This window comes from Haemaphysalis longicornis, unplaced genomic scaffold, assembly GCF_048455015.1.
Source record: "Haemaphysalis longicornis isolate Haplotype H1 unplaced genomic scaffold, Haemaphysalis longicornis Haplotype H1 scaffold_3, whole genome shotgun sequence".
NCBI lineage: Eukaryota > Metazoa > Arthropoda > Arachnida > Ixodida > Ixodidae > Haemaphysalis > Haemaphysalis longicornis.
The window spans coordinates 86,301,439-86,312,916 of record NW_027526335.1 but is presented as its reverse complement, the minus strand read 5'-3'; the positions used below and the strand labels follow the sequence as shown (position 1 = coordinate 86,312,916).

General features: G+C 45.3%; 1 pseudogene; it reads left to right on the top strand.

Annotated features, from left to right (window-relative positions):
• The first annotated feature begins 1,427 nt into the window (after positions 1-1,427).
• LOC144175309 (beta-1,4-N-acetylgalactosaminyltransferase bre-4 pseudogene) lies at positions 1,428-9,325 on the top strand (annotated as a pseudogene).
• The last annotated feature ends 2,153 nt before the right edge of the window (positions 9,326-11,478 follow it).

Sequence of the window (11,478 nt, the reverse complement as noted above, 5' to 3'; positions counted from 1 at the left end):
ACGTCATTATTTAAAGATATTACGACAGTAGCGACAACAGTCTGAACCCGGCCTGACTTTCATGTTTTTTGCTTCCATGTTTGTTAGCAATATATGTTTATATTTGTTCTACATTTACATCTTTCTTTAAGTGCTATTTCTTCTTACGCGGAAGATAGGATAATTGCAAGCAGGGATAGCCGTTTTGCCACAATCCCCGTAATACGCGAATAAGTGTTTATGAAATATTTTATCTTTTTATTCTTCACAGTTATTATTCACGTATTTTCGGTTAATAGTTATAATTTTCATTTAATAGTTTATGGTAATAGTTATGCATCAAAATACATATTGTTAATCCCAATTGAAAAATCCTATAGACGAGGTCGAGGTGCAATCTCAGCCCCGCCCCCGACCAAAATTTCTGGCTACGCCTGTGCTGACACTAGCGTCACTAAATAAGCTAAGCCTTTATTTAGTGAGGCTAACTGACACACTGAAGCCATGGCCACTGTCGCTATATGATACATATTTAAACTGGGAACTAAGCAAGGCCAGGGCAATGGAATACCTACAGGGTCATTCCCTCAGTTGCCTACTCGCATCCAAACCCGTGACACAAAGCTACGGATGTTTTTTTTTTTTTTTTCGCTTTCGAGCCCCAACTTTTGGGTGTATCGTTTGGAATATCGTCCTTAGGGAACCATTATTTAAAGGGACCCTGCAAAACTTTCGATAAACTCTTTCACTCTTTCCTTCGCGTCTGGAAGCCTTGCGAAAGCTATAGTTATCGAGCACAGAGCGGCACTGCGGGATTTGCTCGTCGTACCAGATACGCCTTCCGTTTCTGATTTGTTTTTGTGGCTTTGTTTTTATAGTTGTTGTCGAAAAGCGTTCATTGCTGCAACTGAAGGAAAACCGGCCAACAGCCGCTACATGGCCTTAGTGACGTAATTCGAGCGGTCGAAGAACGTCAAGACCGGGAAAGAGAGAAAAATCCTTTGAGCGAGTTTTCCTGTTATATGATGAGCATATAGCAGTAATTTTTGGCCGAGGTACTTTGCGACCCCCTAATCTAAGTACTGGGTGTGTTGGATAACTACGTTCTGCAAGCGCTTAAGATTTAAAAAAAAAAGTTGAAGAAAGTGTTGCAGGGTCCCTTTAAGCAGCTGTACGTCAAAAATATGGGGTAGCACCACCTTGATCAGGACATGTACGATTTCTTGGCCCTGCTTTCTAATTTTGCAGTTACACACCACGCGCAAGACGCGCTGATCACTGTAAGATAGGCTGTGGATCAAGTATAATCGTTTATTGAACAATAAAACACCAAAGCAGTCACTGTCCACAGGCTCAGGTAGAAAACTGTTCTTCAGGCAGTGGTCTCAAAGGCTTGCTCTCTTTTCCGACAACCTTAATGCACTGCCAGTGCGGGGTAAACTTCTTAGATGTTGTGGCGCTTTACCCTCTATTGCCTCCATTTACGCAAAGGCCTCAAAGTCACCCTTCTCCCTTGCACCTGCCCAGTCGGCAAGGTTCCCGTGGTGAGGGAGGTCCCCGACCTGCGCTCCCTAGAGGCGCTGTTCCCGGACGTCAAACCCGGAGGACGCTGGTCTCCGAGCCACTGCGTTGCCCGCCACCGCGTGGCCATCATCGTGCCCTACAGGGACAGGCTGCAGAACCTGCGCGTCTTCCTGCACCACATGCACCAGTTCCTGCGAAAGCAGGAGCTCGACTACGCCATCTACGTCATCGAACAGGTCTGGAAAGGCGACCTTTGCCGCATGCGGCCAGATAATGATTCAATAGCGTGGCCCTTATAGAAGTGCCCACAGATGCGTACTCATTTGTGGAAGCTACCATGTGGGGCGAAGTCAATGACGTCACACCGACAATGTCTGGGCGCTTCCCATGTATCTGAGCGTGACACCTGAAGCGAACCACTGAATTGGTCGTACAGGCTTCCTACATAACGCGCCAGTGTGTGCTGTTTGCGGTGGAACAGTGGGCTTTGATTTTTCTTTTGAAGGGTGAGGGGAGTAGTTGTGGGTGCGGCTGTGCTGAAAGTCAGAGCACGCGTTAGCAGTTTCTTTTCAGCAATTTTGCCTTCTCTAAAACGCCATTTTAAAGGGTAGCCAGTGGGAGAAGACATGAGCGAACGAAAACGCCCAGCCAAAACAAATACAACATTTTCAAACAAACAAACAAACAAACAAACAAATAAATAAATAAATAAATAAATAAATAAATAAATAAATAAATAAATAAATAAATAAATAAATAAATAAATAAATAAATAAATAAATAAATAAATAAATAAATAAATAAATAAATAAATAAATAAATAAATAAATAAATAAATAAATAAAAAGAAAGAAACCACAGAGTTAAAGCAACGAACCACTCCTCCAGAAAGCATGCCGGTCATCTGGAAAAGACACCGCCTTCCTGCGCGCAAACACCTAAGACCGGGCTTGTCTGTTCTCTCGGATCCAGAGCGGCCAGGGAGACTTCAATCGCGCCAAGCTCCTCAACATCGGATTCGAGATCCCCAAAAAGGAATATGACTATGACTGCTTCGTGTTTCACGATGTGGACCTCATACCGAATTACGACAAGAACATCTACGCATGCCGGGAGAACCCCTACCACCTGTCTATCTGCCTCGACGCTCAGCGCTATAAGTACGCATGTGACACCTCTCTACTACCTTTTGTTTTTTTCGTTTGAAAAATTCAAGCGGATTAAGCTGCTGTGATATGTTTTGATGCCTCATTGAAAAAAGAAGGGCAGAAAAAAAAAGCCTTCGTTGGCTACAGGTAGATGATATTTTAAGCTGATGTCAAACTATCCTGAACCTCTGCAGGATGACGCTAAAGTGCGGGCTGCAAACAGGCATCCCGACTCCCCCGTATAAGTCTAAAGCAGCGCTCATAACTTTTGGACCATGTCGGCACAATTAACGGCGGTTTCCAGCGTAAATCCATGGAAGCCTTCTCACTGGCGTACGCAAAGGGAGGAAGGGGGAAACTGGCCCTCCTCTGGGAAATTTCAGGATCGCGGGCGGAGAGGAGAAGAACCCCATAACGACTATAGTAGTTCTTTTTCTATCGGTCGCCAGATAACGACTACGAGGTAAGTTATTTTTATCACGTTCATTGTATCTCATTTCATTTCATTTCCTTAAAGACCCAATTGAAGGGGTATTACAAAAGGGGTGGGTATACATACATGCAAATGTGAAAGCCATATTTTATTACAACGCAAGGTAATTCGTTACGGTGTTCAAAAAGGTGGAAGGACATGTTATGGCGGTGATTTCATTAGCTCTTTGCTACACGGCGTGTACAATTGTACACGCGACTTTTAAGAGCATTTTTGGGGGTTACAATTGTCTTCATATCCACTTGAACAAAAAAACCAGCGTTCGCATTTCCCGCTCTACGGTGGGAGGTGCAAATTGCTGGCTGAGCGGTTCAAGTGGGGCTCAAGAACACCTACTGAGTGGTACAAGAACACCTACTTGACACGCCAAATGCTCGGCACGTCAAGTATGTGTTCTTGGTTTTATGTTCTCTATCTAGTTAAAACGTTTATCAAACCAAAACTGAAGCTGTTATCTCAATATATGAGGGCTACAGATTACGATAATGTGTATACGTTTACTATTGAGGCAATGGTTCGGAAACGGTGGTCACGTTTACGATAACATCTTGATAGATTAGGACCTGGCCTATCAATTACTTATGAGATCGAGTTGTTTATGGTTTTCAACTGAAATTTTGGTTATCAAAAACATGCACAGCTAGTTTCAAATTTTTCTCACGGCTACATGCTAATGCGTGTCGCAAAGGGTTAGAAAGGCCGTTCCAGTCCGTTGCTGCACGAGAAAAGAATGAAGACGAAAAAGTGACGGTGCGCGTAGGCGGGCGCGCAACTTGTCGCGGGTGACCGGTGCGATGGGAGATGCGTGCCGGAGGGAGAAGATATAGTGGCCCGCCGAGTGAGCTGTAAAAGAACTTGTGAAAAAGGCAAAGACTGGGAATGCGGCGACGAGATGCAAGCAATGATAGGCCAGACTCTGTTTTCAGTGCAGATATGCTGACGTCATAAGAGTACTTTGAATGAGTAAATCATGTGGCTCAATTTTGAAGCGACTCGAGTTGATTGATAAGATATACTTGATGTGGGTTCCAATGGCTGATGCGTATTCTAACTTTGACCTAAAGAGAGTTTGATAAGCTAGTAATTTGACATTGCTAGGGGCGTGACGCAAATGGCGTTTTAAGAACCCGAGTGTTTTGTTGGCAGATGCAATGATGTGCGTAATGTTCGTTGCTCAAGTTAAATCGCTACAAGGGATTACTCCGAGATATTTATAGGAAGGAACTAGTTCGAGGTTTGTGTCAGCAGTTTGGTAAGGGAATAGAATCGGATTTTGACGACGGTGGAAGGAAACAGTTCTACATTTGTTAGGGTTTAGTTCCATTGGCCAAAGGTTACACCATTCTTGCACGCTTCGTAAGTCAGTTTGAAGAGACGTGTTTTCGGAAACGGTGTTTATTTTACGATAAATAATGCAGTCGTCTGAAAGTAGGCGTATGTTAGAAGATAAATGCTTGGTAGGTCATTAATGTAAATCAAAAACAGAAGTGGACCTAGGACGGACCCTTGAGGAACACCTGAGATTACCGGGGTAAGGTTAGAGATTTTATTGTTGACGGAAACTTACTGCGAACGGTTACTTTATATTTCTCTAATCCATGCTAATATGTCGGCATTTAAATGTACCGCGGCCAGTTTTAGTAGTAGACGCTCATGAGAAACTTTGTCAAATGCTTTTGCGAAATCGAGGAAGATGGCGTCAGTCTGAAGGTTAGAGTCGAGGTTAACATGCAGGTCGTGAACATAGCTATACTCGGTGACAACTTAAGAACGGCACCGGAAGTTGCCGCTGTGCCTTATCACCATAGCCGGAGGTTTCTCCGTGCGGCGGAAGTAGGGCGTTACTGGGAATATTTTGAACATGGCGTGAGCCGTTTCCGCGATTTTTGGACTTAATATGCTTATAAACGACTCCAGTGACGACAAACAAACTGCGTGAGACAAGGCAGACCATATCACGCATTCATAGCAACCCCTTACGCGCGCGCACTGACGTCACGGGTCCGGCGCTTTGGCGGAGTGATACACTACATGAGGTGGTGCCGTTCTTGAGTTGTAACCGAGTATAGCTGAATCCACACGAAAACCCTTTCCTAAAGCCATGCTGCGCGGGATGAAAAAAATTGTTGGGAATCAAGCAAGTCCATGATATGTGTGTAGATGATATGCTCAAGGATTTTGAAGGGTACGCGGGTTAATGAAATGGGGTGATAATTTAATGGGGAGTGTTTGCTACCCGATTTGTGGACTGGAACGACCTTTCCGTGCTTCCAATCTGGAGGCAGCATTCCCGTTGAAACTGATTGTGAAAACAGTAGACACAGATATGCTGCACAGATATGTTTAGCATTTTTCAGAAGTTTGGACGTAATATGGTCTACACCAGCTGAAGAAGAAAGTTTGAATTTGCCTATTAGAGATGAAATGCCGCTGGGAAAAAATGTAATTGCTGGCATGGTACATTCAAAGTTCGCATCAGAAATGGTAAATGACAAATCAGTTTCTTGGGTGAAAACTGATGCGAAGGCGGCGTTAAACACGTGTGCCCATTCCGCGTCACTTAGGGCATCACCTGACTCATTTGATAGGAGAATAATGCGCGTGTCCTGTTGGTTTAAGACTTGCCAGAATTTTCGGGGGTTGTTCTTAAGCATGTTCGGTACGTCAGAATGAAAGAATGAGAGTTTGGCGTGACGTATGGCTTGCAGATAAGCAGACTCGGCTGTTTTCTACTTGTTCCATGCATCAGGGGTGTTACTTGGCTGCGCGGAAGGAGCGTTTTTTCTTGTTTTCTAATCGTTTCAGTGTTTTCTTGAACCAGGTGTTGGGCGGAATTGTAATTCAAAATTGGAGTAAAAATTTGGTAGTTCAGTTAATTGATTCGTAATTTCCTTTATCATACAAACGAATAGTGTTTCTTAAGGTCGGGACCAAAACGGGCTTAATTACGAAGTCAACATGAATGACTTTATGATCACTGATTCCAAGAAGGTACACAATGGAGGCCCCACACTGGGGATGGCTTGTTAATATAAGCTCTAGAATGTTTTGGCAGTCACCGGTAACGCGGGTTGGTTCCTGGTGCAGGCTGGCTTGACGAATCAATATTAGGAAAATTAAGATCGCCAAACAGGATTACATGCATATTAGAGTATCTGGTCGTTATTTCGCTTAGAATATTAATGATCTTAGAAGAGATGTGTTGAGTACTGTGAGGGGGCCTATAGCAAACGCCTAGTAAAACTGAGTGCGGTGCGGCATGGCATTTAAGCCACAGGATTTCAAGGTCGGACACAATGTTTATAGAAGAACAGGATATGCTGTGACTGACAGCGACAAGAACTCCTTCGCTCCTCATGTCCCTGCGATCGTTTCGAAACAGTCGAAAATTTGGTAGGTCAGCGAGTACCTCGCCGTCAGCACGTCACTAGTAAGCCATGTTTCCATTAATATCAGAAGGTTGCTACCAGATGACAAAACCAGATTAGAAATAATGTCACATTTTGGAACTAGTAAATCTGCGTATGTTAGTATAGATAGCAGAGAGCAATAAGTTTGATCGAGGGGCGGATTGAGGGCGGTGAGGCGCATTTTGATGACGGGGCAATTGCTACAACGTTTCCTTAATTAACAGAGTCTGTGGAGTGGTCATACACGTAGTGTTTGGTACCAATGTGCAATGTTTTGAAGCGCAGAGAGTGGGACGTGGATTTTGATTTAGCGAAGGCGATAAGGTTCTTACGAGCAACTCTAACTGGCTGAGAGAAATCTTCACCGCCACTGAAATTGCTTCCCTTAAATTTCGGGCCATTAGAAAGAAGATATTCTTTAGTTTGGAATTGATTGAATTGTACAATAAGGGGCCGATTATGGCTTCCTGTAACCCGCCGCGGTGGCTCAGTGGCTAAGGCGTTGCGCTGCTGAGCACGAGGTCGCGGGTTCGATTCCCGGCCGCGGCGGCCGCTTTTCTGATGGAGGAGAAAAGCAAAAACGCCCGTGTGTTCGAGATTTCGGCGCACGTTAAAGATCCCCAGGTGGTCAAAATTAATCCGGAGTCTTCCACTACGGCGCGCCTCATCGCCTGCGTTGCGTCGGCGCGTTAAACCCACAATCAATCAATCAATGGCTTCCTGTATGGTGTCCTAGGCGATGCGCGCGTTCAATGTGATTAGGGTCAACGGCAAACTTCAAGTCATCATTACAATGGCGGATGACGATTTCTTCAGATTCTGCGAATGTTTCTTTAGGGTTTGGGTGGGAAATGTTATAAAGTATTAGATTATTCTGACGTGATCTGTTTTCGGTATCATCCATCTGTGTATCAAGACGGACGATCTGGTTAGCCATTCCAGTGGTGTCTGTTTTTATATAGTGCCCAGGTCGATTCGGATGGTTGAAATGGCTTGATAATGTCCTTCTAAATCACTCATGCGTTTATTTTGGTCCGATAGGGTTTTGTCTGTTGTAAGTAGCTGGTTTTTAATGTCTAGTATATCGGTAATCAGCTTCGACTGGCCAGCCGATAGCTTCCCTAGCTCGTTCATTACGTCCTCAATACTGGAAAGGCCAGGGTTAGATTCAATATCTCCCGCCAAAAGTAATAGAGACTGCATGGCATGAACACATTCGACAACAATTGTAGCGCAACACCGTGGGCTCGGTAGCTGTATAAGAAAGTAATTGCAAGATTTTTTTCCAAAAGGACGATACAGTCAACTAACCTGCATGGCGAAATGCAACGGATTAGTGGTCTGCGCCAGGTCTGCGCTGAAGCACAGCCACCGAGCCCACTGAGCGCGGGGGACGACAGGGGAGGTTTTATAGCTGACGTGGCGGATGATGGTGCTGACGATGGCGCTTTCCAAGGTGAATCGGGAACCAAAGAGGGTAGTGGCGGCGTTGTTGGGCACGATGAATCGGTCGTGGACGGAGCAGGCCAGGGGCCCGCGCCGGGTGTGCTGTAACGGTTTGCTGCGATCGCTGTAGCTTGGGGGAAGGCCAGAATTGCGGGCAAAAGAAGTCCGGTGAAGAAACTGTGCACCTGCATGGCGAAATGCAACAGATTAGTGGTCTGCGCTGAAGCACAGCCACCGAGCCCACCGGTAGCCGTTCATCACCGAACGGCTACCGGTCGTTGTTTTTCTGTCGCAAGCGATGCATCAAACTCATACATAGCATCGACGTCTCCTCTCTACAAGGTGATCAGCAATAGTAGTACTGAAAAAAAGTACAGGCAGAAGGAACTTTACGAAGTTAATGTTCAGTATGCCCACTCATCTAGAAGTTTGTTTTTAAGGGGTCACTGAAAGAGATTTTACCGATACATGAATGTTCTCATTTTCCGGTGAATCAATGCCTTAGCAATCACTTCCTTCAAGAATTTTGTTAAAGCGACGAGTATTAGCTAGAGAAGTTATTGCAAACCAAAACTGAGCATTCTCGCCCGCGCCGCGATTCGTCCGCCTCCTCGCACCACGCAAGCAACTGCGCATGATGTCTCTCTTTCTCGGTGACGTCTGCAAGAACATCCGGTGGCGCGCGACATCCGCTGCTGCGGTATTCCGCGCCACAGCATCGCTTTTGGGATGGAGTCACCTGACTTTCTGCGTTCCGTTTGGGCCGTTATTTAACGTTTGCTTATGAATCCCGCACTCCGCTCACGGCTGGAAAAGCTGATGGAAGGAATGGGGCGGAACTTATATGCTTCCACATCACGACGACAAATCACGCGAAAAGAGAACGACCCTGTCACCACACGTTCCCGGCGACGACATGTCTTGGTACATATGAAAGTCTAAAACATGTAAGCGAATGACTAAAGAACCACCTCAAAATTTGTTAGACTCAGCACATACATGCGCTCCCAAGCAACGTCGGCTTATATACGCCTCTGGTTACATATACGCCTCGACGTCGGCTTATATAGTCCCATGCATAGCAGTATTGCACTGTTAAACCTTCCAGGAAACAAGGTTCTTGGTAAAGCCTTCTGACTTTTGTGCTGTTCTTGTCGCGCTTAATCTTTCTCAACAGGCCCTCGTACACCACAATCTTCGGTGGAGTAACCGCTTTGCGAAGGCAGCACATGGAGAGATTGAACGGCTACTCCAATCTTTTCTGGGGCTGGGGAGGAGAAGACGACGACATGTCCATGAGGTCAGTGACGCACCGCTGGTTCTAGTAGCACCGGTCATGCAATGTGGCTCGACGTCTACCCCACGCTGATAGGTTTTTAAAATGTCGCATGTTTATATTAAAGCAAAGCTTTACTACTTTCGTCCAACGATTTAGTGGAGGATGCGCAAATGACCTTTTGACCGGAGACACACCCCCGGCGACACACCTCTCGAAGCGCATCGCGCGATTCGCCGGGCCCGCTGTTGCCGCCTGCGGGCGCCGACAGCGGTCGCCACCGCCGCTGTGGTAGAGACAGCCAACCACCCTCACATGCAGCCTCCCATGCATGCGGCGCCGGGTCGTTTCGGGCAACGTGACTCGTCTCGCGCCAGGCGAAAAGGAACGGTGCGTTCGCAATGAATGAACGCCGCGTTCGCCCGGCCTGCTTCTGTGAGCGTTGCACGGAACCGAACGGCTTTGAGACGTGGACGGAAATACAGCTAAATCAAAGGTTTAACCAAGCGAAACCATGACTCAACCAGACTAAGCCAAGCTTTTGCTTTGCATATCCAAGGTTAGCTGAGCTGAGCCGCAGTCATTTTTGCCTGCATTGTGATCCTGATAAGCTGCTTACGTTACTATGGAACGGAACGATGATCCCGCTCGTCCTGCTGAGCAGCCGTCCAGTTTCTCGTGCCATTGAATTGGAAAAGGACAGACGTAGTTCCGTTGTTAAAGGAGTACTGACACTAAATTTCTCGCTTTCGGTTTTTATTACCTATTGGTCGAGTAATTACAAAAATCGAACCAAAAGCATAAATCCCTGCATAAATCCCTGCAGGGTGTTTTTTTTTTTGGGGGGGGGGGGTGTCTAAATCTTTCTTTGAGGGGGTGTTAGGGGTGTGTGTATAAATCCCTGATGAGCCGAGGTTGCGCTCTGGACGGCCGTCAAGGTGATGGCGCCATCAGTCAGATTAGCGGGGTGCCTTTGCCTGGCGCGACGGGCACCCTAAACAGCTCCGCTGCTAAAAAACCGATAACACACTGCCAACATTTCAGTGCACACTACCACCGTTCCATTTTGTCCAGAGCCTTGGCAGTATGGCATCCTTCGTTTCACATAGGTTTGGTTTCTGGCCAAATTTTTGCGCGTCGAAATAGAGTAGTGACTCAGGCAATGAAAATTCTCTGCTCCGCTTCACCACACCCGTTAAAAGCAGTCTGAAGCGTAACGACTCGGATCGCAAGATCCTACTCTGAGCTGGTACCATCGGATACAATTAAAGGAAGCGCGTAAATTGAATTACCGGCAGCTTTACGGACATTTAGGTTGAGATTTTAATGTGTAGTACTCTTTTCCGAGTACCCCCACAGTCAGGACCGTGTAAAGCACTGCATTTCCACAAAAATGCAGATATCGCGACATTACACCTGTAATCGCTATAATGGCGTAAATGGCGATAACTGGTCGCACAAAATTTTGAAAAACTCAAAAATAAGAAAAATATAAAAAAATATTACGGAAAATGGCGAATTGTGTAACGCCCTGCATTTCCACAATAATGCAGATTTTGTGAAATATCCAAATGCAATCGTTATAATAACGTAAATGGAGATCATTGGTCGGACGAAATTTTGAAAAACCCTAAATAAAGAAGAATATTAAAAATTACGGAAAATGGCAAAAGGTATACCGCATGGCATTTTCGCATTAATGCAGATTTCGCGAAAGTTCGACCTGTAATCGTTTTAATAGCGTAAATAGATACAATTGATGGAACGAAATTTAAAAAAATGTAGAAAAATAAGAAAAATATATAATAATCACGGAAAATAGCGAACCGTGTGATGCCCTGCATTTCCACAATAATGCAGATTTCGCGAAAGTTCCAAATGTAATCCTTATAACAACATAAATGGAGATAATTGGTCGGACGAAATTTTGAAATAATAAACAATAATAAACGTTAATTGATTGATTGATTGACTGATTGATTGATTGATTGATTGATTGATTGATTGATTGATTGATTGATTGATTGATTGATTGATTGATTGATTGATTGATTGATTGATTGAAGGTTTTAACGCGCCGACGCAACGCAGGCGATGAGGCGCGCCGTAGTGGAGGGCTCCGGATTAATTTTGACCAACTGGGGTTCTTTAGCGTGCGCCGAAATCTCATACACAGGGGTGTTTTTGCTTCTCGCCTCCATC